This window comes from Oreochromis niloticus, linkage group LG14 (genome assembly GCF_001858045.2).
Source record: "Oreochromis niloticus isolate F11D_XX linkage group LG14, O_niloticus_UMD_NMBU, whole genome shotgun sequence".
Lineage (NCBI taxonomy): Eukaryota > Metazoa > Chordata > Actinopteri > Cichliformes > Cichlidae > Oreochromis > Oreochromis niloticus.
Genome location: NC_031979.2, coordinates 27080398 through 27103632, shown reverse-complemented (window position 1 = coordinate 27103632; position 23235 = coordinate 27080398). Strand labels below are relative to the sequence as shown.

The 23235-nt window shown below is 39.3% G+C and overlaps 2 long non-coding RNA genes across 2 annotated transcripts in view; both read right to left on the bottom strand.

Annotated features, from left to right (window-relative positions):
* The window catches only part of LOC112842160 (uncharacterized), a 41024-nt gene extending 34716 nt beyond the window's left edge, over positions 1-6308 (bottom strand). Inside the window, exon 1 of the long non-coding RNA XR_003213849.1 lies at positions 6027-6308. This is a non-coding gene — a long non-coding RNA (uncharacterized LOC112842160). The remainder of the gene's footprint in view (positions 1-6026) is intronic.
* Positions 6309-16612: 10304 nt separating this feature from the next.
* Positions 16613-20677, bottom strand: LOC102081189 (uncharacterized). Its single transcript, XR_269841.3, has 4 exons — positions 20539-20677; positions 19889-20030; positions 17696-17811; positions 16613-17197 (listed from the first exon to the last, which is right to left on the bottom strand). It is a non-coding gene; the product is annotated as an uncharacterized LOC102081189 (long non-coding RNA).
* Positions 20678-23235: the final 2558 nt, after the last annotated feature.

Sequence of the window (23235 nt, the reverse complement as noted above, 5' to 3'; positions counted from 1 at the left end):
CTTTTTTTATGTACTTCAGACATCTGCCTTGTGTCATTCATGAGCTAATGATGCTTTCTTAGTGAAAGCTATGATTGTTATAATTATTGATGTGATGGCATTTGCATCTGATTATAAGTTAATCAACGGGAAATCCATTAAGGCAGTAGTAAGCATGCAGATTCACAATGAAAAGCAGACTAATTGCAGCTGGTTCGTCTTGGAAAATCACTCCCACAGTGACTAGGAGTAGACTCTTAAGAACTTTTTTTGGTTTTGATAGCATGCTGTAGTTATTAAGTTATTCTCACATGTTTCTTTCTTTGTTGCTGTGGTAGCTACTGAAAATAAGAATAATACATTTCATATTTGAATGAACACTTGAAATCTAAACATAACTGTTGTCATGACAAAAGTTCTTATCTTGGCATTTTCAGTAGAGCCAGTAAATGTGTAAATAAATAAATAATTTAACATCACTGTTATTTGTCTGCTAATCTATTATGAATTTATATAAATGATTTCTTAGTAGTTTTGACACATTAAAGATAACACTGCATTTAAGTACATATGTGCTTTATTAAGATTTTCTTTAATAAAAATGTCTAAGTCACTTATTGGTTTCTCATTAACAATGATTTGGAGAAAAGCTAATGGATGCAATAAAATTCTATTTAAAATATTTTTTTTTTATTACTTTTACCTTCAAAATATGATCATGTGCAATCTTTAAACAACAAACAGAAATAGGGGTATGGCTACATGCCTACAGGTACCGTGTGGATAAATGTACACTTTAGGGCTAATTATTTGACCTTGAGTACATATAGCTGGGTTTTCACATAACCCTATGCAGCCCTGTGAAATACATCCCATGATTCATAAAACTATAGAAGCACATTTATGCACAGCTCCGTAAAAGTCCCACCACAGCATATCAGTCAGATTGAGGTCTGGACTTTGACTGCATCATTGCAACACCTTGATTCTTTTTGTTTTCAGTTATTATGTTTCTGATTTGCTGCTGTGCTCGGAGTCATTGTCCTCTTGCATGACTCATTTCCAACTAAGCTGTAGCTGTTGGACAGATGGCCTCACATTTGTCTCTTTGGTATACAGAGGAGTTTGTGGTCGGCTCAATGGCTGCAAGGTGCCCAGGTCCTGTGGCTGCAAAACAAATCCAAATCATCACCCCTCCACCAGTGTGCTTGATAGCTATTATATACATGTTTGTGTACTGTGGCTAAACATCTTCATTTTGGTCTCATTTTTCCAAAGAACATCGTTCCAGAAGTCTTTTGGTTTATTCAGATGTAACTTTGCAAATCAAAGTTTTGCTACCATGTTCTTTTATAACAGCAGATGCTGCCTCCTATGTAGCAACCCTTTTAAATAAGTCATAATTGTTCTGTTCTTATTGTATTGTCAAGATTTTTAGCTGTTTAACATGCTAACTGACATCTGTAGATTCTTAAATTCAGCTCAGTCAGTCATTCTACTTGGACACACACTTTTGGCAAGATTAAGAATGTTAACACACACCCACACAGTTTCAACCTGCCTTTGTTCGCGCTGTACCTCTTAGTCATCGATGCAGATGTGAGATAGAAAAGTCTCTGAATAGTTAGTAAGACTGGCAAAGCCATGAATGAGTAATAACTAATAAATGAAAAATGGAGCATAGTCTGCAAGCTAGTTCAGGAAGGCATCTCAAGCAGCAATGCAACATACCTCACTCACTTCATGTCATACCATAAGTTACCAAACACATCCTCCCAGTCTGGTAGTATATTTAAACTGTAAAATGTCCTTTCTTTAACCCTGACATGTCAGCGTCACTGCTGCCTGGTGTTTCAACCACTCCACCACCCCAGCATCCACCTGCAGACTCCATATGGATCTTTACTCATCACTGGCAGTTTCTCTGTATTATATTTGCACAACATTCTGATTTGAAGCCCACACCCTAAAATCAAACTGCATGCTGATACTTTAAGTGATCATTTTGAATGTGATTTCTCTGGGTTGAATAAATAATAGTTACTGTTTATCTAATTTTGCACTTTTTTTGTACCCTTATATAAAGTTAGCAAAGGTCCAAAATATATCACTATAAGCTACAAATAACAAGGCCAGTGAAAATTCACTTCATTTCAAAGACTGTAACATTTTATTTTCCAAGACTGTAAGAGAGTTGTGTTTGTTTAAAAAAAATAAATGAGACAGAAGCTAGCTGAGCCATATTTATGATATTTTCTGAATGTGGAGATATCTTTTCAACTGTATACCTTTTTTATCCTTTCTAGCTGTCAGATTCAGAAAATATCATGCATATCGTTCAGCCAGTTTCCTGAACACGTTCTGTTACTTGGAATCCTAGCTCTAAAAGAAATATCTTTTACCTTGAGACTACCTTGTGGAACAGAAGATTACCATGAAATTATGAGGCCACTTGAGAGCAATTCACCGAATGACGCTTATTTATGGAGTCCTACATCACATCATTCATTTTATTCATTTCCTCTCATTTGTTTTGGCACCAAGGACACAGCATAATTTAGAGTCTTCTTTTGAACCCTTTACAATCAGCCTCTTCTAATTTTAAATTGCCAAAAATGCTGCAAAGCATGAAAGAAATATTCAGATCTTTACCAAGACTCAGATCAGGAAATTAGCCCAGTAATGGTAATCAATCAGATTTTAATATCTCCACATTACTACATCTGCAGATATTAAAATCTGATTGATTACTATTACTGTGCTAATTTCCTGATCTGAGTCTTGGTCTCTGAACAGTAAATTTTTGTGATGATGAAAAAAAAACAGCATGTGGTGATCTACAGACAAAAATCACCTTTTAAATAAAAGAAAAACAGTTGATGGTGATTGCATTCTCTTATCTGATTGATTTGACTAAATTTTTAAACTGATTTATCCAGCCTGTGTCCTTCCCCAAAGGAATGAACTTATGTTAAGCCAAAAGTCACCCCTGTGTGGTTAAATTTGAGCTCTGACTTGATTATTAAAAAGCAGCTCCAATCATTAAAAACACAAAGTGTCGTGTGCTCATGTTTAAATAATTTATTAATAAGAAGCCATACTTTACAGTGGTAAGATTCAAACATGCAGCTCAAGAGTATCTATCTATCTATCTATCTATCTATCTATCTATCTTAAAATATCTTCTTATTACTGTGATTAATAAGTCCCATGTTGTTTCTTAGATGTATGATGTGTCTAATGTGTCTTTCATAAACTTCCTCATGTGAACCACTCTGGTTCAGATGTATGTTTTGCCCCCTAGCGACCATGGCTGTAGACTGTTACCACTGGTGCTGTTACTACAGTAACAATCTAATGCCACGGTCACCATGGAGACAGCAGGAGAAATATGATTGGCTGTGGTAACCACTGACGTCCTCTGTGGTTTTATGATGTTGGTGATGCAGCCTTCAGTAGTGCTGGGCTCCGACAGGAAACTTCATACAGTACATCAGCATCTTCCCACTCAGCTTAATTCTTACAGTCACAAAGGTGAAATTTGTCACTCAGTGCAGAGGCTTGCCAGACGTCAGTAGCCATGACTGTAGACTGTTACTGTACTTTGGAGGAGTTTTAGCAGTAAGCAGTCTAGAGCCAAGGTATTGATGCACTGACTGATAAAACAGAGCACTAGCATATTATTATATCTGGCTGCAGTGAGTAAAGTACTCGCATACCAGCCCATAACAGCATGCAGAAGGAAAGGTGGGGGTGCAGAGTAAGGGATATAGCATGCTGTTGCCCTTTGCTGAACAATGTAATGTCAGCCATAATTGCATTACATAAACAAGTCAAGGTCCGATGTGCAAAGGAAAATGAGCTCTTTGCAGTTTCTAGAATATTGCTTTGGCACATAGTATGAAATTAGCCAAATTAGATCATGCACTATGACACATTACTCCAGGAAACAAACAACATGGCCTTTCCTGCCAGAGGCCCTAGGCAATGCAAGGCCAGACTGGCGGTTTCATAGCTCTCTTGTGTTTGTGGTATTGATTTCCATGCCGATTATCTATGAGTCAGCCACAAGATAGAGATGGACGGAAGAATGGGGTGAATTGGCGGCTTATGCAAGCCCAGCTGAGTAACTCTCGGACTTACGTCAGCAGTCAGGAAATTTATGTACACTCAAGCGCTCATCGGATATTTGTGTATTGGCTGTTTGGCCTCTTTCAGGCAGGGTAAAGTGGTTGGTGATGGTGATTTGTGTATTTTCACATAAACAGTTTCTCTTCTGGAGGAATCTAGAAATGTGTGGAGAAAAAAAGGGAAAAGCACTGTGAGTGAGGATAGTGTAGAAGTTGGTGTTGAAGCCCAATCAGAGGTTACCACTGACTTCAGCTTGTTCCTGCATCATATTTGTTTTTCGGTCTATCTCCAATGGGGTCACTGTCAGTACCTTACATTAGTTCTCACATTAATGACATTTATCAAAGTGTAGCTGTTACTCATGTGGAGCAACAAATGTAACAAATGTAAGAATATTTTGTGGGTTTCATTCATTCAAATGAGACCAATTAGTTTTAACAGAGTAGCTGGATTCTGTCACTGTCCATGGTCCTGAAGATCATCCAGTGACAGAGAAACACTGCTGGTCGAGTTTCTGCAGCTACGTCAGCCGTAAATATCCCCAGAGATGCGCGACTCTATTTTTAAGAGCCGCACACACGGTAGGCAGAGGTCAGAGAGTTTAAAAAGTAATTGGTGTTAAACTATGACGCAAAGCAGAAACTAACACGGAGGACTGGGTAAAGGTTTTCCCAGGTCACGCTGAGAAAAATCTAAAACATCTGTTAATTTACTTTATTTATTTATTTTTTTACATTAATAATTTTCTGGAGGATGAGACACTCTACGGACACTAACCATCAGCGCTCGGCTCTTAGTACTGTACTGTCATAATCATCAGTGTCATTTACATGCAGTCAAATGCGAATCAATTTTCAGACCATCTACAGGACAATGGACAGCGACACTAAACTAGTGCACTTGCCAAATCCTTTATAGCCCATGTGGATACCTGGCGCAATTGGACATTAAAGCCAAAAACCCGTGGGAGATGTTATTGGACCATGCGCATTATAATTCTTGTCATGCCCCCTTCCAGGAGTTACCTTGGGGAGTTTTCATCAGACCCCCCAGGCCTTCCCACCCCCTCACCTCTCTCCTAGTATGGAGACACATCGCAATGCAGGTGGCAGACGTATATAGGCGGCTCGCTCTGTGTCTTTAAAGCCCTCCGCTGTGTGATTGGAAGTCGTCTGCATGTGCGCAGGAATGACGCAAAATTGACTTCATCTCAAGAATACGTCACGATGTCATTTTACCATGAGGAGGGGGAAAAGGGAAAACTGGCGAACTATAGAGAGGATCTCCGCCTGAATAATAGGTCACTGTATTTAAAGTACGTGTTTCATACGTCAGGTATGGATACAACGTTAAGCTCACCGACTGGCACCTTAAGATTTACGCTATGATGCTCGTTATAAATAAGATCATCTTGAATCTAACAATCATGCCTTCACGTTGTTTGTTATCGCCCTGATTACATGGACGGGTCTTTGGTGTTAATAAATTTAAAAAAAAAAAAACAGGCGGTTCTGACACGTCCCACAAAGAATGATTCCCTACGGGGAAAAAGAAGAAAAAAAGGAACAAAGAAAAAAAGGATTCAGCCTCTAGTCGTGATTCGCTTACTATCTGCGGGGATCCAACCTGGTTAACATGCAATCAACGTAGCCTACACCCTACAAGACATTCTCCTCTTTTTTTCCACAGTTGTCACTGCCCATGTGCGCCAAAGTGACTCACACTGCAGTAACTTTCAGCCTCTGTAGTCTACCGTACATTCACAAAAAGACACGCAGAGGAAAATTATGTGAAAGGCTAGATAGAGTGATGTTACACTAATTTAACGAGCTCGTCACTATTTCGAATTTCTTGCTACATGTGGTTCGAGACAACTAAAACTGACATAATGAAAAGAGAGAGGAAAAAAAACTTACCTTTAGACTTCACTGGCGCAGCTGAGGTTTCTTTAGTTCAAGACTTGATCAAACTATAAAGAAAACACAGGTTTTGCCATTCCCACCTCGTAAAATTATAACGTGATGGCGGCAAACGTGTTCATGACTCTATATAAGAGTCATGTCCTAACCTCATCCTCGGCACTACTGCGTAATTTTCGGCAAAGTAAATTAAATGTGTTTTTTTCAATGTTTCTCAGCATCTCGCTCTTCCTCCTCAGTATCGCATGAAATTCAGCGGGCTGTCCCAGCGATCTGCTCTTATAGACATCCCGTAGTACTAGTAATGGAGATGGGAGGGGATACTCATTCATTCAGAAGCATCACCTACATGGCCGTCGTACGTGGACTCTTACGTCATCGAGAAAATTTAGTCAACAGGAGGACGCTCAGGGTTCCGCGAGGGGAGGAAGAAAGGAAGGGGTGGGGGGGCATGATAAGGGGTCGGGGAGAAACACTTTAGCTTTTCTGGTGGGTACAGTAATACCACCCCCTGATACAGCTTGTACTTTTCGGGTATGTTTAAGACCAGTGTTGTAATTGTCCTCCAGGAAATTGTTCTGGAAGTGCACAAGCCTGTTTGCGACAGAGAGGTGTGAGCAAGACATCTCGCAGGAGAGGGGAAAAAGTTGTTTCGTATAAAACTATATTGATCCGTGTGACTCTTATATCTCATCTTTGCGTGTGCCAAGTAGATGATCCTTAACATAATTTATCCTTTGAACCAATTTTATAAAAATCACCCTCCTCTCCTCATTAGAGAATAATTACAAAGATCCAAGTGATCTTTGCCATTTGTGAATCATCTCAAGGAGGCACAACGGAGCTACTGTACTCCAGATCAAGACAGAAATGGAGCAAGTGGAGATTGTGGTATGAACCTGTTTGATGTGTCATTTTTTTATGTCATACAATTACAATTACAAGGTGGCTCCATTCTAGGTTGGAGTAACAGAAAGGTATTTAGTGGTTTATTGTCAGCACACCTTTAGTTAATGTCTCTAAATAACCTACAGACATGTCTGTAGTTTTGAGACACACATGATTAAGTCAGAATGCACAAATTCAGCAGTTCTGTAGTGTTTCAAGTATATGAACAATATTAGATACTTAGAGCTTCTGGTTTAGTATATAATACGGTTCCCTTAACAGAAAGATTGTAATCTTAATATTAAGCTATTTTACTTATATCACCTCCATCTTCTCTTCTAAAATACTTCCTCTTCTTTTGGCACTCCTCTCAGCTGATTCCAGGTGTGTTTTTTTCTGATATCGAACTCTATCAAAGAGAGCATACAGGCAGAAAAAAAAAGATTTTGACTGTGTGTTTTAAAAGACACGACCACAAAGTTGTGTTGCGTAAATATTTCCAAATTAATTGACCAAAGTTGTGGCAGTAGTTGGACTTTTACATTATCATTAACTTATAATGACTTAAAGGACAGACATGCTGCAGATGTGTGTAGGAGGTGTACAGGAGCTACTGATGGCTAGACAGCAAGCCTTCGTCATGCTAAAAACGACATTCTAATGAGGCAAAAAGGTGTCGTGATCCTTGTAAATACGTTTCTATCTTTGCAATGGCGTCCCTTTTTTCTTTCCTTCTTCTCTCACGTTGATCTCTCCTTCTCATAGGTGGTATTCTTTCACTGGCTGCTGATGGCTGATTTTCAATGTGTGAGTGTACAAGCAAGAAAACTGCAGTTAACAGAAGAGGGAGGGAGTGACAGTGATGATTCACTAGTTTAGTGTGAGAAAGAAAGAGCGGAGGGAGGGAGGGGGGGCACAAATATAAGGATTAAAGGATGAGAGTTAGTGCTGGTGAACAAAGGTGTTATGGAGACACGTGACATCACAGGTTAGGACAGTATATGAGTGATAGCAGACCTGTGAGTTCATCACACAGACCGCATCAACTTGCAGATAATCAAGTAAACAATGAGTTAAATGTACGTTGTTGTTTGCTTGTGTGTGTGTCTGTGTTTGTAATAAATCAGCAGGAAATCTTTACAGATGAAAAACCTGAGTCAACGATATGAAAAACTATAATAAGCAAATCAATTCTTAACTGATACTGTGTAAGCATTATGATCTCCATAAGAATGATACAGTATTTTTCATATCACTCTTATTTGTGCTGCCTCACTGCAGTTTTATTAATGCCTAACATCGATCCCATGTGTTTTCTTTTTAAAAACTGGAGAGAAAAAAACACACTGCAAAATCTGCATGCTATGAGACTTCATTTTTTGTAGTTCTGCCTCTTTACACTACCACAGTGGATTTTATATAAAGGTATTGAGATGTGATTGAAGTGGAGACTTTAAATCAAAAGGGGATATCACAGTACTGCATATTTATATAGTTTAGGAATGACCACCATTTTAATGTACAGTTCCCCATTTTAAGCCCCAAAGTAATTGACTAACCAGTTTCATTGCCAGATTAGGTCAGTTTCTTCATTTTTTCTGACAATTTAAGGCAATAAAATTGATTTGAATTGATTTAAAGTCTTGAACTTGGATCTTTTTTTGCTGAAACTCTCAATATCAGGTCCAAAGAGGTGTCGATGCAAGTGAAGGAGGCCAGAATTAGACTGAATAATCTAGATAAACATACAGGGAGTGCAGAATTATTAGGCAAGTTGTATTTTTGAGGAATAATTTTATTATTGAACAACAACCATGTTCTCAATGAACCCAAAAAACTCATTAATATCAAAGCTGAATGTTTTTGGAAGTAGTTTTTAGTTTGTTTTTAGTTTTAGCTATTTTAGGGGGATATCTGTGTGTGCAGGTGACTATTACTGTGCATAATTATTAGGCAACTTAACAAAAAACAAATATATATCCATTTCAATTATTTATTTTTACCAGTGAAACCAATATAACATCTCCACATTCACAAATATACATTTCTGACATTCAAAAACAAATCAGCGACCAATATAGCCACCTTTCTTTGCAAGGACACTCAAAAGCCTGCCATCCATGGATTCTGTCAGTGTTTTGATCTGTTCACCATCAACATTGCGTGCAGCAGCAACCACAGCCTCCCAGACACTGTTCAGAGAGGTGTACTGTTTTCCCTCCTTGTAAATCTCACATTTGATGATGGACCACAGGTTCTCAATGGGGTTCAGATCAGGTGAACAAGGAGGCCATGTCATTAGTTTTTCTTCTTTTATACCCTTTCTTGCCAGCCACACTATGGAGTACTTGGACGCGTGTGATGGAGCATTGTCCTGCATGAAAATCATGTTTTTCTTGAAGGATGCAGACTTCTTCCTGTACCACTGCTTGAAGAAGGTGTCTTCCAGAAACTGGCAGTAGGACTGGGAGTTGAGCTTGACTCCATCCTCAACCCGAAAAGGCCCCACAAGCTCATCTTTGATGATACCAGCCCAAACCAGTACTCCACCTCCACCTTGCTGGCGTCTGAGTCGGACTGGAGCTTTCTGCCCTTTACCAATCCAGCCACGGGCCCATCCATCTGGCCCATCAAGACTCACTCTCATTTCATCAGTCCATAAAACCTTAGAAAAATCAGTCTTGAGATATTTCTTGGCCCAGTCTTGACGTTTCAGCTTGTGTGTCTTGTTCAGTGGTGGTCGTCTTTCAGCCTTTCTTACCTTGGCCATGTCTCTGAGTATTGCACACCTTGTGCTTTTGGGCACTCCAGTGATGTTGCAGCTCTGAAATATGGCCAAACTGGTGGCAAGTGGCATCTTGGCAGCTGCACGCTTGACTTTTCTCAGTTCATGGGCAGTTATTTTGCGCCTTGGTTTTTCCACACGCTTCTTGCCACCCTGTTGACTATTTTGAATGAAACGCTTGATTGTTCGATGATCACGCTTCAGAAGCTTTGCAATTTTAAGACTGCTGCATCCCTCTGCAAGATATCTCACTATTTTTGACTTTTCTGAGCCTGTCAAGTCCTTCTTTTGACCCATTTTGTCAAATGAAAGGAAGTTGCCTAATAATTATGCACACCTGATATAGGGTGTTGATGTCATTAGACCACACCCCTTCTCATTACAGAGATGCACATCACCTAATATGCTTAATTGGTAGTAGGCTTTCGAGCCTATACAGCTTGGAGTAAGACAACATGCATGAAGAGGATGATGTGGACAAAATACTCATTTGCCTAATAATTCTGCACTCCCTGTATCAGACAGATCGTTAAAACTTAAGAAGATGCAAAATAAGCAGTCTTGTACATTCTTGGACGTCAGTTTCATGGTCATTTTAATTGTCAAAGTCCACTATCAACCCTTTGCATTTCCATTTAATGAAAATGGAAATACAGAGTGTTGAGTTAAATGCTGCAAAACCAAACAGATGGCAAATTTCTCAAGAAATGGGATATTCTTAATGCCCAGTTGGTCACCTGATCTCAGCCCAATAAAGCATGCTTTTCAGTTAATAAATATAAAACTGAATTCAGAAAGACCCACAAACAAGCAGTAACTGAAGGTAGCTGCAATAAAGCCTTAGCAGAGCTGTGCAATAGATGAAACACAGGGTGTAGTAATGTCCACGAGTTCTAATCTTCAGGCAATCATTGATTGCAAAGGATTTTTCTCACAAGAATGTCAGATTGTCCAATTAAATTTTCAGCATCTGAAATTGTTTTAAAAATGTGTTTAAAATGGCTGTAATTCTAAACAGTCAATGCAAAGCGTTCTCTAAAACTCCTTGAATTAAAGCTGAAAGTCTGCATTTCAGTTGCATCTTGATCGTGTAAAGTAAATTCCAGTGTGGTGGTGTACAGACGCAAAATGACAAAAAACTGAGGAGTTCACTCTGATATCTGTGGACACTTGTAGAGAAATTCCCAAATTTATTCTATGACTTTGACAAAGAAACTGTATTTAATCAGGTCAGTGTCTGAATCGTTGCTGATATAGCTGCCAACTAAGTTATGTGATATGAAGCAGTTAAAAAGCAGTTTGAAAATCCCCTTAATTATTAATTAATTAAATAATTTTGTAAGCCATTAGTTCACCTCCCCTCCCCCAATTACACACACCCAAACCCCATATTCATTAAAGTCCAGCTCTCTTAGAGTTCCAGAAAATCATGTCTAGAAGAGAGACCTGAAGATATGATGAGTTATACAAACTAATGAGCCAAACATGAATAAGTCATGCACAATCAGAGGTAACTTTGGTCAGTCCTCTTACTCACACAAATGCCAGAACCAGCCATCAATGTTCTCACTAGGGTTTCATGAATTAAGAATGAAAAAGTAATACGTCACAGGGAGCAAAATTCTCAGTGCACCTTATCTTCTTACGCTTACTTCACCCCCTCAACATACCCACCCCCATTTTTGCCCTCAGGCTATATTTCACAACTCTTTGCTTCAAATTCGCTGTTTGTCTCATGTTGTACTGGAGTACCATCCCTACCTCCCCCGTCTCAACCCTCAACCCAGTTGCTTTTTACTTTTACCTCAGGAAACCTCCCCCCCCCCAAAAAAAACAGCCTTGCTCTCCAATGCAGCAGTTGCTTTTATCAGAGAAAGGAGAGAGCACATGGAGATAGCTGGATAAAAAGCAAGTTGGAGGTGCTGTGAAGGTGCCACTTTGATGTCCAGGGAATTTCTGTGTTCCCACTATTTGATTCCTTATGCCATTTTTCTTTCTGCAAGTGCAAATGATTCTCCCTGCTATTATGCTGCTCTTCACACTCCTCCGTCTATCATGCGGTCCCTTTCCATCCGGTCACTATCTGGTCATTTCTCTATGTGGTGGTTACAGGGAGATCATAAGCAGATGGAAAGAGAGGGAGAAAGACCCCATGGGATTCAGTGTTCACCTGCAGACTACTTCTCCTACCTCACTTCCCCCCTGACACCACCACACCCTCCCACAAACCCCTAATCAGTATTCTGCTTTACCACTCTTCCTCTTCCTACTCATTCACCTCTCTTTTTTCCTTCCTTTTTCCTTCCTACCCAGTCACGCTCTCTCCTTCTTCCCCTTGTCTCTGTCCCTCATTCTACCACAGCTACATAGTTTTACATGCACTGAGGCACAACAGTGATTCAGCCTGGTTTCTAGTCTGCAGCTTGTTAGATCTGTGGGCCTGGAGCTATGTAAAAATTATTAAAATCTGGAATTACCCTTTGCTGAGTACGACAATGAAAGAAAGCAACGTGGGGATTTCTCACCTTTTCTTGCCTTTTATCATATTCAGTGCCCTAAATAATGTTACATATGTACTGTGATGTATTTGGTTGTCATGTATTCTTATTTGGGGGCTCCCTTGGTAAAAACATCTCTTTCACTTAGACTGACATAAAAGCTCCGTCTTCATCCTAACATCTCCACGGCTCATGAATCTTTTATCATCACCCCCCCACCCCCAGCTCTCTATCACCCCCTCCTTGTTGAAAAGCCAGTGTTAGTGGGAGCGAATTAATTAAACTGTATCACCTGAAGCTAGTTGGATACCACAAAACACAACTGTTCATTCACTGGTACAGGTGCGGGCTCTGTAAAAGAGAGACAAATTGCGTTTGTAGCTCATCCAAATGTGCTGCCCATGCAGGATGATCACTCGTTTTCTTTTATAGTACATGAATCCTGTAATGTAGATGCCTTCATACCTTCTGCGCATGTGTACAGTACATTCGTCACAGGCTTGTTTTAAGGCAGGAAGCTGTGTAATCAATGTATAGAGTCTTCCACTGACTCATTCAGGATAAATCAGATAAATTTGGACAAATTCGTCAGCCTGACTCAGCCGATCACGATTCTCCTAACCAAAGAGATACTAACACAGCACAACACTGATCGCTTACTTTTATACCTGTCATGGCACTTTTACTTTGTCAGTAAGTTAAATATCTCAGGTTTTCTCTATATGCCGTGTGAAATGGTGGCAGCCCATCTATATTCTAGGTTACAAGGATAAAATGGTGAGTGTAGCTACAGAGACACTGAGGAATCCTTGATGTGACTCTGTTCTTTGCTGGGTGGGAGAAAAAAGAGAATTGAATGAGAAAATAAAGGATTTCTAGGATGATTTCTGAATCAAATGTTAAAACTCTGAGAGATGAGTCTTAATAAAATGCAAACATAAAAATTATGAGTGCCTAAATTACAGCCACGAAGATTAATTTCTTCCCCCCCCCCAACTTTCATATAGTCTGTGGACTCTTTCCTTCACAGTACAATATAGCTCTCTTTGAGATGTTGCCTTATCTGCATATTTAGGGCCCCCCTGCTGGCCGTGAGCACTTACTGCAGGCATGCGCTCACTCATATGAATGTTATTAAACTGCATTCGTCATTCCGTCCCTCAGGAATACATGAAAAATGTATCAGGCAGAGCATACAGTAGCAGCAGCGGCTCTTACACATACAGTTTGCTCACTTATTCTGATGGAACGGAGTCAGACAGTAAAACATGTGTTCTTCAGCGGTGGTTCAGTTCAGTCAAACAGAGCACCGTGACACCTTAGCTATTCCGCCCTGGCCTCCACACCCCAGCCTTCCTCTCCATATCCATCCTTCCCCGAGCTGTCCACACACACTGCACATGACTCATCCAGATGACTCACACACACCCCTACCCCTCCCCCACATGCTCACACATCTTTGTATTATCTCCGCCGCCTAACCTTGACAGAGGAACGCAGAAAGGTGCTGGTATTGTAAGACGTGGTTGGAAATCTGCAGCCTTATACCACCTCCATGTTTTTTATATAAGTGCACCATGAACCAGCCCTTAAAAAATATTAGCATTATGAAAAAAAAAAAAAAAAAAAAACTATCCGCAAACATCATTCTTTTAAAATGGCGTAAGTTGATTTTTTTTTTTTTTAGATTCGTTTGTGATTAAGGGATGATACAGTGTGATTCGTTTTATAAGCAATCGCGGAAGAATGTGTTTTCGTGTTTTCCGTGATTTTGTTATTTTTTCACACTAAAGCATGAAAAATTATATGCGCCCGTATGTGGTGTAGTTGATCCAGTACACTTTTGTCATTAAATGGGTTTTAAATGAATAAATGTGGTGTGTCTAGACACAAAATGTGACATAAAGAATTTGGTTTTGGAGATCAAAAAGCTGAAATCTTTTACATTTACAAAGCAATATACGTTCTGTTTGTTTTAATAATCCTAGGGATGCACATAAAACCTGACTGGAGTCTGTCTGTAGCAAATAGAAAGGACTGAACATTGTTTCCATAGGTAGACAACGCTATACTGTATGTGTACAGGGTCTTAAAATTAGCACTGCATGTCAGGACTAAAACCAAGCCAAGAACATTCTGTAAGGACTCAATAAATCTCTAGGTGGAAGCAAGGCAAAGATCAGGGGAAGGGTATAAAATAATAACTTTTGAGTGCTAAAAGTTTGAGAGCACTGCTGTACCTCTTGTTTTTCTTATGTGTCATTAAATTGTTAACAGAAAGTTACAATTACAAATTTAAATGTTTAGAAATTTAGTACATTCAAAAACCAGAAAAATGTGTGCTTTGGCAGGTTTTAAATGACTTCATACTGTAAAAATATTTTCTTGTGATGATGACATTAGCGTTTGCGTAAGAGATGTAAAAGATCAGACCACCAACAGATGTCAGTGTTGATCTGATAAAGTTTTACTGATAACTCCTGTGCATGTATACTTTGGTACAGTTCTGTCAAAACAAGTCAAACACCCAAGAAAGACATATCTCATATATTGAGTTATTCATTTTCTCACACTCAAATCCGTCTGATGCCATAGCTATAAAAGCCTTCCTCAGTTTTTCTCCTCACTCTCCTTGGAGATAAAGATTCGAAACACAGAGGCCATCTTATCCAAACAATGCTTCTGGTGGCTCACACTTTGTATTCAGTAGCATTGTACATTGTATTGTGAACTGGTATGGATGCATCATGCAGAGCTTATGCATGCTCGTTACTTATTATCTTAGTTTAATACCACACATGCAGGTGCTTGTATATCATTATTAGCACTGTAAGCTGTGCTTCAAGCTCCTATTTGGAGGAGCTGAACACTGACTCTTTATTTGTGTAAACTGTATAATTTTTCTAACTTGTTGAAACTTTGTGTCATTGAGCATTCCTGTAGTGACTTGCGGGTTAAGATTGCAGCTCCTAACTGCCATGGGAAGAGCAAATATGGATGTGATATGAAATGATTTAGTGTTACAATCGAAACCGCTGCTGGCTGGCTGCGGCACAGGTCACCACACACTCTGGGCGTGTAATCTATCTCTGGTCAACCTCACACAGGATATGCCAACACACACTTGAAACCCACTGAATGCCTTCCTTTTCAAAATCTGTTTTTGACTTTGCGATCTGAGTCACGAGGGAGGACTGCGGTGATTTGTGCTTGCGCGATTGTGTCAAGAATTTATTACAATGTTTGAGTGTCGGGCTGAACAGGACATGGGAACCTTCCTTTTATTATTACAGTATGTGGCATTTGACTGTGTGACAGGTATGAAAAGGCCACTGGAATTCTCCATGTCCACACTTCATAGATTTGTAGGCTAGTTTATGCTCATGGAGAACATCATTTGGCCAGAGTCAACGTAGAGGATTTGCACATAATGAAAGGGGGCCAACATTTTCTTAATACTAGGTCTTTTTCTCAACCAGAGAATGGAGTTATGGAGATCAAAATTTAGGATTTATGAAGTGAAAAGTGGTTTAAAATCTCCCGGCAACAAAATAAGACAAGGATAAAGTTTAATTTCTTTAATTTTTTCTCTATATTTAAAGCTTTTTTTGTGTTATTTCAGTTTTGCCACATTTATATGATAGGACATTTTTAAGTTTAATGGCATTATTACTATGACCATCTGCCAATCAGTCCATTAACAGGAAACAAGCTGTAGGATGTAAATTATGTCAACTTTGTGCACGAATCTCTCATCAGAGCACACGACAAGGAAAACTGGGAACCTGTCTGCGTGTATCAGGCACTTTCCTCCTTAATGATGGCTATGGTCAAATTAATAGGGTCAAAATAATTACTAGCAAGCTAAGGTAGCTAAACAAAGTCTAATTTTGAGATGAGATGAGTTTTGAGATTAAAGTTCAGCCTCCGTTGCTAAAACTGGGTTTAGATAAACAGGATTAGTTTTATCAGTGTCGACACATATTCCATGCACAAACACATGCTCCAAATATCTATCTTTTTTGTAATGTGGTAGTTACAATACTTTATCATTTGAATTTAAGAAACTTTGCCTTTTATGTAGTGAGAAAAATGCATGTAATAGCTTTTTTTCTATTTACTTTGGCCTTTTCTCCAACTATTTGACAGGATCAGCATCAGTAGTGAGTCAGTCCAGAATGTCAATAAAGTCTGAGAAACAAGCTGCATGCAGAAGCTGACTCACAGGTCATGCCACAAACATAAAAAGGAAAAAAATATTAGTGCTAAAAATGATGTGAGTTAGAAAAGCCAAAAGGCAATTTCAAAAATATTAAAAGAGAACACTGGAAATGTGCATTGCTACATAAGTAGATTTTTATTCATATGTACAGCAGATTTAGCAAAGCCCAAACGTGTGAGAAAGTTTCCATTTGTTTAATGAGGTTAACAGATATGAGTGAAAAAGCCAGAAAGTAAAAACTTTAGATTTTATTTTAGATTGCGACATAAGAATAAATAAAGTTGCTAAATGTAGCGCTTCAGAAACAAAACGACTGAATAATTCCTCATTAATTAAACAAATCTTTGCAATTCTTGTGTTACTTAACGGAACTACAGTGAGTCAATATTTCTACCAGTCTATGTGCATGTATATGTACGCATACAGTATATTATGTGAATGTGTATGTGTTATGATGCTTAGTGCACGCCGCCTGTGGTCTGGCTGCAGCAGCTGCGTGGCCAGAGTCACGTCCTTCATTGCAATGCTTGTGGGAATGTGGTGAGTTCGGTTGAGACCAGCTCATAAAACATTGCACCCTGGCACTGTCCTGCTTCCCCTGCAGACAAGGAAGCAGCGACCAATGGGGAAGCCACACAGGCAGCCAGCGCTGTGAGCTTCTCTCAACTGCTGCTTTTTCTGTCCCACACATGCTGCTGCTCAGCTGACCCGAGGGTCAGGACCTTTAGCTCTCGGCTGCTGTGGTGTTCCGTCTCTGTGACCAGTTTCACTTCACCTGAACACAGAAGAATGAAGTTATTATTGAAGCTGGTTTTGTTCTTGTGACTTTTAGCTACAACCAGTTTATGTGCTGATGTGGTCTGATAGTAATGTTATTTATGAAATTTTGAACTCACCACTTGTTGCAACAGCAAAGTGTTCAAGTGAAACGGTTAATACCAGATGCTGAATGTGTAGGAAAGCCATAAAAGTACCCAATGACAACCCAACAGGCCTGAAACAGTACACTAAAACTCAAAGAAGAGCTTACTGAAACACCAAGTAAATTATTCTGAGCTATAAATGCACACCATTTGCAGAAGCTGCTGCTCTTCTTGAGTTTCATTCCTGGCCAATGCAAATGCTACACATTGTAGAAGTTTCGCAAAGAACTTACACGTTGCAAATTCATAAATGAATCAATTAAAGAAGAGAAATTAAAAATATTTTGCACAAGAGCTGCATTTAAAGGGAACTGGACATAACTGAAAGTTGGCTAAGAATGATATTTGACCTTTTGTTCCAGTAGAGGTAGCAGAAGTTACTTTGCGGTTTTCTTGTCAACTTGAACAGCACAAGGGTGGAAGTGCCTCTGCCCCATCAGTGCACTCTGTGGGTCCTGCTCTCACACTTTCACACGCACACGCACAAACACACACACACACACACACACACACACACACACACACACACACACACACACACACATACAGTATGGGCCAAGCAATAATTAAAAGCAAAAGTAAATCAGTGGTTGTTGGATGTTTTATGCATCATTACAGTCCATGGAACACTGCACCACAAGTGTAGATCATCGTTGACAGGTCTCATTTTCTGTAAAGTGAAGAAGCTAAATGGAGACCTCCATCCCTATATTTTACACATATTAAAATGAGCTTCAGCGAGTGCGAATGCCTGTGTTTGCATGTATGCTCATAATGCATGTGAAATTAATAGGTCCGTTTCATGATGTGTTTGCTTTTTGTTTCTATGTAAGTACAACAAAGACACGGCCACCTCAGGTTGGTTGCACATCTGTGTGAATGGTAATGTAGCATTTGTGAAAGTGTCAGGGGAGAAACCTAAGCCGCCGCTGGCTCCACAGGGCTTTACCAATTCCCAGAGGTCCCAAACCCAGTGAGCTCCAGCGTTGTCCTGGCCTCATTTAAAATCTCCATCTCTGTGCGTCTGCCATGCCCTCAAACCCTTGGAAGGCCTTCTTCCTGCCATAAATGTCACAACCCTTTCTCAAAAGATAAATGATGCTGCAGCCATGAGCCAAATGAGATAATCTAAAATCAGCAGCAGCATCTTGTTGTACCTTCTATCGCTCTGTGATACTTTTTCCCCCCCACAGGATGTAGTCAGAGCTGTTGAATCTGTGCAAACGTGTCAAAAAAAAATATTCATCTGTTTGTTTATGCATATTAAAAATGAGCACCAAAGGCTTTTACTTAATTACCTAAAACAAATTCATATTTCATAAAATAATGAGGGGTTTTTTCCCAAATTTTGGAGAATAATTGTGGTTCTTTCAGTTCCTGTTTGACACAGAAATCCACCGTGTGCATTTTCTAAGTCTCCAGAAACTAAATGCACTTTACGTAACGTAACAGAAAATCTTGACATGCATCAAAGTCTTCTACATGTAAGTTTTAATGTGTGTGCGTGTGTGTCAGTGTTGATATTAGGAAGATGTTCAATACCTACAACAAGGCCTTCTCTTTCTTTTAAGAATCGTGTTCATAATTTTAATTTTTTCCAGATAATGATGTTATATTTTAAATATTCTGAAAAAAAAAAAAACTACAGCTGATTTTCACACAGGCAAATGTCAAGTGGTTAATAATGGTGATTTAATACTTACTTCCCACCACTGAGAAAAGTATAAAAGCCATGTCAGAATTTATCAACATGTGTCAAATATTTCATACAAATTCAAAGTGATAATTCTATTGATGCGTAGCTTATATATACAGTGATTATTAATACAGTCATTGCTGCTCCAAAATGCCTCTTATAATCAATAAAAATTAGACTTTGCATTCTTGATAACAGCATGAATACATCAAAATAAATTGTATCAGAGGTGGCATCATGCTTAATACCAAAATTACCTCAATTTATGCTCAAGAAATGTCTTAACTTCTCTTGTAATTAAGTCATCCTGTAATGTAGAGTACATTGTGACATTTCAGAATGATAAAACAAGCAGAAGAGGTTTTCTTATCTACAGTTATCTCTGAGTTAAAGGAAGAAGTGCAACTTTTTGGCATATCTATCTGATTCTATGTTAACTTATTTTTGGTAGCAATTCGTGACCTGTTTCTGCCTCGTGGTGGCTTAAATTTGATCCTGTACCGTGCTCACACTTTGTGGCAGTAGGCCACACACACATATACACAGACACAAGCATATACTCGTGACCTAGACTTTCATTTATATCCCTGTACCCCTCCAATAAAAATATACTCGTCTCTAAGAAACCCTTCGACATCAATGAAACACATGTGCCTCAGCCAAGGTGCATACTTCTCATTCACTCTTCTCGCAGTTCCAGAAAAGTGATTGAATTGTGAATGGATGTGATTATGATCTGCTGTCAGAGTCTGGGGCCAGATCAGTCAGATGAAGGTGTGCGGATGCCAAGCCAGCTGTTGTTGGCCATGAATGGGTCTTGGCTAAGTGACTAGCCTTTCAAACAGACCTTATCTCCTCTGCATATCGGATGCTGGAAGCCCCTGGATCATAGTGTTGGCTCTTTACAGTGTAGCAATTTTCCACCTGTACACATGGATCACAGACGCACATGGCCAGCTGGAACACAGAGGAAAACTCCCCCAAAAGATCTGCGGAGAAATGATTAAAAAACTCTTCTTAAGATTGTGAGAATATGCAATCACACATTTTTATACTTGTTCAATGTGTCAAAACTGACTGCAGTGCGAGTTCACTGCATGTGTATGTCAGGCCAGGGTTTCGCTGTGATGTTTAAACCAGCACGGTTTTTCCACTGGTATCACAACATCTTCTGTAGTAAACGTCACACTTGATGTGGCCTATTTTCACAGCAGTTATGACCATAAGTTGGCCTGCGTGGGAGTGGAAACAAAGGTATGCATTTCCCGACACGTACCACTATTCACCTAATGAGAAATGCTAGATAGAAAGCCACATTAAAAGAAGTGATGCCTTAGAAAAAAATACATTCTTCTGTAAAGCTGTCATAAAAAAAAAAACATTTAAAGTTAGAGAACTGTTTTCTTTTTTTTCAGTTGTGTTTTTTTTGTGAAAACTTGTGAAAGAGTGTGGGAGAGTCGACAATTATTTCAAACTGTAGCACAAGCACATACTCACACTAGCACAAAACATATCCTTGGTGTGCTGCAGAGGATAAGTGTGAGGGGTTGCACAGGAAGCTGATGATCACTATCATGACTCACTCCAGCAAAGAGAGAGAGAGGTAGAGAGAGGCTGAGCAAGTGATAGGTATCAGTGGGCAGGGAGAAGAGATAGCAGCACCTTGGCAGCTGTTGCCAGGGTTACCGCCTCTCGTCAGCACACGCAGGAGCGTTGCTCTTACAAAGGCAAGGCCAGTGCGCTTCTTAAAATGTGCTGGGTGGACAGCAGAAAACCCTTGAACAATTGTTCGTAAACTCTTTGTGTTGTGTTGTGTTAATCTGTATTGTCCGTGTATAAGCATGCACAAACAGTAGGGAGTCTTCCTTGGCAGTTCTGCCCCTTACAGGGGCTGTTTTGGACTTTGCATCACTACAACTGCATGGTTAATAAGCAGCTGTGTGGTAGCTTTAATGGTTCATTTCACCTTAAAAGAGGTCAGTGTATGTATGTATGTCACAATCATATCAGAGTTTCTATTTTCCCAAAAGTAACCATGGAGAGGCTAATGGCTACAATAGGCTTGTTTTATTGGGATAAGTGGTCTTTCTCTGCTTTCTCTGTATGAAAGCAAATTCTTATGATTTGTACCATGTTTTTTCTTTCTTTTTTTTTTTTTGGTTCTCACCAGGTTAAAAACCACTTGTCTAGTGAAACTCCGCTTGAGTTTTAAGCCTTTGTAGTGCAGACACTGTGGGAAAACAAGGTGTTTTTTTTTACATAAGTTTAGGTTTATCTCTGTGGTAATGAAGGCTGAGGTCAGTTTTGAACTGACAGAAAGAAAATCAACCTGTGTTCCTCCTGTGAAGTCTTGCTACATAAGATCCTTCAAAGAGAAGCGCTGAAAGGAAAAACCTGGAAATATTTGTTCTTAGTGTCAACAGGTCAAATTCAATGAAAAGACTCGAATACATGAGTGACTGGATTAATGTATGCTACATGTGTGTAAAACCGGAGTAATGATTCAGGACTGGATTGACTTGGACCGGATTGGACAGACTGACTAAAAAAAATAATAATTTTGATATTTTCTGCAGCCTGACCCTGCAACCTACGTTAAGCAGAATGGCCTTGAGAAGTGAAAAATGCCCCCACTCGCTCTATTTTAAACACATGATTTTATGTATGTGTGCCCACTCAAGCTACGTGTGCATATCATATACTTCTAAGGACAGCGCTTAACCTAACAGAGGGATTACCAGCTGTCTGTAGGATAAACACCTTGGCCACTTGTGCTCACACTAAAGTGCCAGACCTGCATGAGTGCATCTGTATACACACCCACAAGTGAGTGTGTATAATCTATAGAAACACTCTTATAGCGTGTTGATACTGAGGGTGATTTATGGGCGGCTCAACAAAGACTACTGTATAAACTATTGTTTTAATCCTGCCTGCTCTGGGTCATTACCTTGTTAATGTCTGTCTATATAACTCTGCATATTAAGACAGCCATTAGCGTTTGACTAATGGCTGATTCTCTGTGCCCTAGGCTGCATTAAAACAGATCCCTGTCTCTTGACGCAGCTTTGACTCAGACACATAAAGGTGCAGTGCTACCAGTGTCCTGCTGATCTTTTAATCAAATGAGAGATTACCCTGTTTAACAGGATGTTCTTTTAGGGTTTGTTTTTCCTACTTCCACTGATGGGTTTTTTGTATTTCATTAACCACCATGTTTAGAAAGACAAGAATTATAGGTTAATTTTGTACTATTTCCCAACTACAAAAATATTACTTTTTAGGTGGGTTTTTTTTTTTTGTCTGTTAATGACTGGATCTTAAAGATCAGTTTATCTTAGGGAAATTTTTATCTATCAACAAAAAGTTTTTACTGTTATTGAAGGTATATTTTAGTTTTTTATACACGCTTACAAAAGAGATTGTGTAAAGTGACCACAGGTATTATGCAGCACTTTCACCACATTGCTCTTCCCGCCCAAAGGTAACAATAAAAAATTATCAACTGGAAATATAATTCTCAAATTGTAGTCCTACCAAGCTACCAAGCTCTTTTAACAAATTTTTCCTCATTCCAGCTTTGTAGCCCTGAAGCTCCTAGACGACTTTCATGATCCTCTTAATAGGCCAGCTCAGTAACGTGACATTTCTTTGTTGCTGGGATTGTCTTAGTTGTTTATATATGATTTATCTTTTCTTTTCAAAGCAACTAAAACAACAGCAAACCGACAGAAAATATTAACATGCATTTTTATGTTATGTGTTTAAATTACCAGCAATTTTGTCATGATCACAGCTTCACTTGACCTTGTGAAAATTTAAAAAAAAGAGTGTGCATGTTGCGTTGTGAAACAAGAGTCTGAGAGAGTTTGATCTCAGAGATACAAAACCTTCCTGTGTTTGCAGCTACTTAAGTCGTGCAAGCTCTCTGATCTCACATCCAAAATCAGCCTGAACGGAGTAGTTTAAGTTTACGTGTGCAGTTAAAAATGCCATCAGCAGAGGGCAGGCTCCTCCTTCCACAGACAGAAGGAGCATTTCTGGTTGTGTTTCCTGCACATATTACCTTGATGCATAAACACCGTGCCACTGATTGACACATTGACTCTGGCACTCAGTGTTATGTTCACTCAACTCCATTTTGCCTTTGTGCTTTCTCTCTTTTGCCCTTTTGCTTTTGCTTCAGTCAATGTG